This window comes from Phyllostomus hastatus, unplaced genomic scaffold, assembly GCF_019186645.2.
Source record: "Phyllostomus hastatus isolate PE091 unplaced genomic scaffold, TTU_PhHast_1.1 phas_contig_254, whole genome shotgun sequence".
Taxonomy (NCBI): Eukaryota; Metazoa; Chordata; class Mammalia; order Chiroptera; family Phyllostomidae; genus Phyllostomus; species Phyllostomus hastatus.
The window spans coordinates 7,459,685-7,466,544 of NW_025333810.1; positions in this window are offsets into that span (position 1 = coordinate 7,459,685).

The window sequence follows — 6,860 nt, forward strand, 5'->3', positions numbered from 1 at the left end:
TCAGTACCCAATGTTTTTGTTGGGGCTGGGCATGTAGTCCTTTTCTGCATGAGAACATACCAAAATTTTAGACTCCAAGAAAAAAAGCAGATGTTCATCATAAACTTTGTGTTTTTGTATAGTTTAGGCATGGTGACCTACTATTATCCTGAAATCTGACTTCCCAGGCGTCAGCCAAGGGTCAACCTTGCAAGCAGGCCTTTCTAAGGACATCAGTCTCTAGCCTGGTATGTTAACTCTGCACTGCACACATGCCTCCACCCCACTCGGCTGCAGTGGAAGCTGGAGAACATAGTCCAGCTAAGTGACTGTGTGCCCAGCTAAAACCTGGGAGGTTTGATTAGTAAAAGAAGGATGAAGAATGAATACCATGAATAATCAGTAGGCTCTGCCACATGAGGGAAGAAGAGGGACCAGGGTAGGGTTTCTGAGCCCTACAACTATTGACATTTGGGGCTGAATAAGTCTGTTGTGAGAGGATGCCCCATACATGATGATAGCACCCCTCTCAGTCCTGACAAACAAAATTGTCTCCGGAGTTGCCAGTCTAGTGGGAGTCACAAATGTCCTGGATGAGATCCAAGCTACTGTGTGAAGGTGAGAGAAACCAGGCCTTGCTGAGGAAACTACAAGTAGTTTGTTCCAGTTTGAGTGTAAATAAGAGATGGAAAATGGTAAGAAATAAGGCTGATGCACACACTAAGTCATATTATAAAGTAGTTTGTATGTCCTAAAATGGGGTTTGAATTTTTTTAAAAATCACTTAAAGATATGAGGAGCTACTAAAAGACATTTAAGTTAAGGGTCATATTTCTATTTTCTGAAAACCATTTAGACCTACATATAGAGAATGAATTAAAAGTCAAATCATCTGGCACTAGAGAGACTAATTAGAAAGTTGTTTTCACTTACTTGGGTAAGAAATTTTGAGGAACAAAGTGAAAACTTTGGCAGTGGGGAATAAAAAGGGAAAATTGATAAATATCAGAAATGGGAAAAAAGATGATGTTGTGATTGGTAGAGATGGGAATGTTATTAGAGTTCTACTTTGGGCATCTGGGTAGACAGGTGCCCAGATGCCCAAATTCAGGTGCCCAGATTCACTGTAATGACAGAGTCAGAGAAGAACACTGCACGGGGAAGAGCATCAGGTCAGTGTTTGACTTGCTGAGTCTGAGGTGACCACAGAATTTCCAACAGCAGATTCATGACATGTGATGATATGGCTGTGCATGATATGACGGACACTTGCCGTGTGAGCAAGAGTATGTGAAACACAGTTAATTCTCATATTTTACTGTCAGTTATTGTATTATTTCCCATATGAACAACATCAAACCTGCTATTGTCCCACGCTGTATAAAACAACTGTTCTACCAAGCTTGTTAGGTCTAGAAGGTGGTTGCCTCATTCCTGATTTATTCAGATGGGTTTTAAAATATTGCCAATTACTAACTGTCCAAATATTTTTATTTCTTTCTAGACTGGGTATCATTTCTTGGGCACAATATATTTTGTCTTTAGTTACTCTCTTCTGCTTTGAGAATTTAGACTCTCCTGGCATTCAGTGCCCTCAAGTAGACACAATTCTCGAAGGGACTGAAGTACAAAAACTTAGGTAGATACACAAACTACTATTCCGTGGTTAAAATTATTTCACCAGATGACATTTCATACCAATGACTAGTTTCCCCATGTTTAGGAGAAGGCATACTGCAGCTGACAAAGGACCTAAATTTGCATTCTCTCAGGCAAGATATTCATCGTGCAGTTAAGGAGTTAGTTGGAGAGTAATTTTAATTAGCAAGCGAGGCACAAGATGCTAAACATAAGGGCAAAGACCCTGAGCCCTTGAATACCTCCACTCACAATGAAAAGTGGAAGTTCTCATATACATTCCTAGCAGAGCTTGATATGAAGTAAATGGTGGGATGAAATTCAGTTCTAGTCTTTAATGTCTCAAACACAGGTGTTGTCATTGACAGGAAGAGATATGTTGAGTGCTGTTTCTCCATTTGCTTAGCAAGATTTGACCTGTGATGAACCAGAACAGAAATCTGAAGAGTTGGACCAAGTTATGCAGAAGGAATTTTGGAAAGAAGTGATGAAAGAAGCAGGTCTGAATGTATAACATTATGCTGCAATAGAAACTTTAAAATAATAAAAAATACTTTGCAGGATTGATTGTTTTGATAAGTTGACTGGTAAATTTAATTCCTCTTAAAAAAAGAATTTTAAAAATACTGAGGATATTTAAAAAACAGCCAGGATATCATAGCTCTAAACAAACAATGCCCATTGTCCATCTATTTGTGTTTGTTTACATAGTGATAAGTGCTTACCCAGTGCCCTGGAAGCTTGCTTGAGTTGGAAGAAATAAAATAAGGTGATGCAGTGTGAGGTGTGGCTGTGCACCAGGTCCCAAACTGCCAAGTCTCTCAAGTCCTTTTGGTTCAGTCACAGTGGTTTCCAATGTTGTCAAAGACTGGGGAGTGCACTACGTAACAGTTAACAAGAAAAATGGGCAGGTTCTATTAAAACAGGGGCACGGATATTTGTAGATCCCTTCTTTGATAAAAGAAAATAGCCATTCTTTAAATGTCTACTGAGTAACAATGCAGACATGGCACCATTCCAGGCACTAGAGCTTTGTCCTTAATGTTGCCGCATGCTAAGCACAAGCCAGTTGGGTATCCTTCACTGCCTGTAAGAGGCAGGATTTAATTTGTGGCTCTAATGTGCCTTTCTTCCACCAACCACTCTTGCTGATCCCTGAAGGTTTATTCATTGTTTTTTGAGTTGTCTATGGTGTCTTTTCCTCATTTGTGGCTATTCAACTGTGTGTAATTATTTTACTTTTCAAATTAAAATAGACCAGGGCAGTGAATTTTGATGGTCCTTAGTTGAGATCAGTCACCTCCCATTTAATGAACTAGGGTTGTATTCCATCTGGTACTTCCCCAAGCCAGTACTCTGGACCTCATACCTGTTAAAATCCATATCCTATTTTCAAATTAAGCTATTGGGTGGCATTTAAAATGCTACTGTAAAGTCACTAAGCTATTAATGACTAATGCTCTTTGGGAGAGTTACTCCTTTCCATATACATTTTCCTTCATTTATTCCTTCTATAAATATTTATTAAGCAGTATGCCAGGCATTGGGAATATGTGAATTTTGTCAGTCAGGGTCCTGAAAAGAAGCAAATTGTTGGGTAATATAGGAAATAAATTAAGCTGGGTAATTAGAAGAAAGTACCGTAGAGTGGCTATTTATAAATTATTAGTTGGGTGAAATTAAACCACAAGGAAAGGAAAAGGGATAGTGCAGCTTTGGTAGACTATTAATGGCCATGGTAGAGAATTCATTCCCACCACTGCACCAAAAGAGCTGAGAAGAGGGCAACTGAGTCAGGGAAAACTGCAGGGAGAGCAGACTGATAGAAAGCTGTGACTTTTAGTTAATGGAAGGCATCAGCTGTTAATGTCCTTGTAGGAAGGGCATTGGGAAGAAATAAACATCTCAAACTCACCCCTCTCCCACCCCTCTCCTGCTGCCTGCTGTCAATCAAACCCCACAGGACACTGCCAATATTATCAATACATACCAGCTTCTTAAAAACACAGATTTTGGGGCCCTACCCCCAGCAACTCTGATTCAGCAGACCCAGAGTGAGGTGGGAACATTATTCTTTCTGACACACTTCTGGGTTTGCAGTCTTGCGGGTGTTGCCGGTGCTGCTGTTCTTCAGACCACGTTTTGTGTGGTGCTGTCCTGACGTTGTCAAACGGCAAGAGCAAACCCTGAGAAGTGGACGTCTAATAGCAGAGTACCAACTCTGTCTCAATGATCCAGAGATATGTTTGCCACATTCTTAAAACAAGGCAAGCTGATCTTGACTGGAAATCATCAAGGAAGAGAGTTCTGAATTTGCAAATAAGAATGTATAGATAGTCATGGGTTTAATTTTTCTCCTCCTAAGTAAAATTTCCTCCCTAAAGAAAGTATTGCCTCATTCAGATGAAGCTGGGGAGATTTCATTTCCAGTGCATGTAAAGGCTAGTCTGTGTAGAGACGCCATTTTTACTGTTGAAATATATATGTTATTAAACATGTTTTAATTAAAAGAGAGAATTGATTTTATTTTTAACATTTTTGGTAATAATTTTTATACGGGAACTTTCTAAACTAAAAAGGAAAAAAAATCAACACAACACTTCTAGAAAGCATGGGAAAGCATGGAAAGTCCTCCCCCAGATATTCATGAATAAAAGCCACATTTTTTCTTATTTGCTACTTCTTCTCCAGCATTATGCCATGAGAAAACATGCAGTTGACCAACATTAATGAGGTAAGTGGCTCAGAGATAAAGTTACTGGGGAAGAAAAGCTGGTCTTTGACTTGTAAACAAGAGAGAATCAGATTGTTTGAACTGAAAATACCTGATTGGAACAATGATTTTGTGCATTCCTAAACTGAAGTCTCACTTCAAATAGTCTTTTTATTTCCCATTAGCTACTCCTACTTCTTTCTTTTTTCAATCAAACCTTTTGTTAGAGTAAATTTAAGTCACTGTCCATCCCTCTTTTTTACCTCTCATCCATTCTTTGCCCTTTGACTTCTGACTCCTTTCTTCCAAAGTTATGTTGACAAAAGTTGTTCATCGGTTCACCGACTTCTCTGCAGCGCTCTGTGCCATGGGTCTCTCTCTCACATCCTGGCTTCTGTGGCATCACTTTCCTTTGATGACTTCTTCTCATAACCCTGGTAAATCTGCCATGTCATGTTTCTCAGCCCACAAAGACTTTTTCAAAGATATCCAGAGCAACAACTAAAAATAACTTAGCCTGATATCCGTAAAAGAATAAAAATTGGAATCTAACTTATCCACACTTATCAAAGACTCCTCCTACAATGCTCAAAAGTTTTCTTAAACCTCACAGCTGATCTGGAGCTTCTCACACCACCATCTCCAAAATTCTGGAGCTCCAGATATGAGGCTTTTTTCTTTATTCTTCCACATCCTTCTTCCTTCCATCTCTTTATTATATAGATTTACTTGCCTCTTGCTTCCTTACTATTTTGCTAAGGGGAAGAAGAAAGAAATGAGGGAACACATACAGGATTCTTCCTAAAGCATGGGTGAGGAGCGCAGGAAAAGTGAAGTAGAGGGACGATGACTCACACATCAGTGCTTGTGCTCCACTACGTGTTCATCACTTAATCGACCCCTCTTGCTCTGCTTTCTCTGAAATGTTGGCAATCTCCCCACCCCAAGTTGCCATGATTGCATTGCCTGCTGGCTTTTATCAGCTACTCTTGTGATTCTAACTCTCTCTGAATGGGAATTATGGACAGTTTTTTCTCTTCTCCAATATATACTAGACTTTGCCACTTGGAAATCTGCAGACCCCTCAATACTGAATGTCCTTCAAATTAAACTTGTCTTCTCCATATGTGCTTTCCCTTTAATGTTCTTATTGCAATTGTTCCTTGTTGCTCAGTCCAGTGAGCAATGGGCATCACCTTGATCCACCTTTCTCTCTCACATGCCATCTCAAGTCAATCTCCAAGTTCTTGGGTTGTTCAATTCCCAACCCAAAGTCTCTCAAATCCATTGCTCTTTCCTGATCCTTAGACTTCTGCCCTAAGATACACTCTTCATATATTTCCTCTGAACTGTTTCAATAGCACCTTACATCTTTTCCTACCTACAGGCTAGCTCTTCTCAAATAAAATTTCTTCACCACTGACAAAGTGACCTATGTAAAATGCAAATCCTACCCTATTATCACATTCTTCAGCATTTAAAATGCATCAGTGTTTTTCCATGACCTATAAGATTTGGGTATTTTGCATCCTGAGCCCCACCCACCTTTCTTTATGCTGCAGCTCTTCAGAAAGGTTTGCAGATTACTCATAAACCAACCTCTACACCTTGGCTTATACTTTTCCTCTATAATCCCCTTCACTGGCCACAAGTTAATGTGGACTTATCACTTAACCCTACTAGACAGAGCTAAATAACCCATCTTGGTCTCCCTGTTCCCATAGCATAAGATTTATCACGTTGTATTCTCATGTCTGTTTATTGCCTGTCTCTGAGGATGAATTTCTCTTAAGTGTTTTGAAGATTGTCAGTGCTGAAATTTAAGTTTAGTTGGGGGAAAAATTACTGGATTGGAAATCATGATAACTTAGTGTCATATCTAAGTTAGCTATTAATCTGCTGTTAAATCTTTAACAAGTCATTCCCCTTCTCTGATCCACCTCTCTCTCTCTCTCTCTTTCTCTTTCTCTCTTTCATCCATCTTTCACAAGACAAACTTGGACCAAATAATCATAATCTCTCATGCTTTGGTTTCACTCAGGGGGGTCCAACCTGTGGCCTGCAGGCTGCATGAGGCCCAGGATGGCTGCGAATGTGGCCCAACACAAAATTGTAAATTTACTTAAAACCTTTTTTTCTGCTCATCAGTTTTCATTAGCCTTTGTGTACTTAATGTGTGACCCAAGACAACTTTACTTCTGCCAGAGTGACCCAGAGATGCCAAAAGGTTGGATACCCCTGCATCTTCTCATTTATCTAGAGGGTGTTCACTCATGTTCATATACTACTCTTCCCCTCAGTCTTCTGCCTTCTTCCTCCAAGGCGTTGTCTAAAACAGTTGTTTTCAATCCTGGTTTCTCTGTGGCACTGTAAAAGATATAGATGGCTGGCCTTATTCCAAGGGATTCTGATTTTAATGGTCTGATGTAATACTCAGCATTAGCATTTTCTAAAAGCACTTCAGATCATTGTAATGCATAGTTAAGATTGGTGACCATTAATATCAAATAGCATCAGCATCATTTGGAAA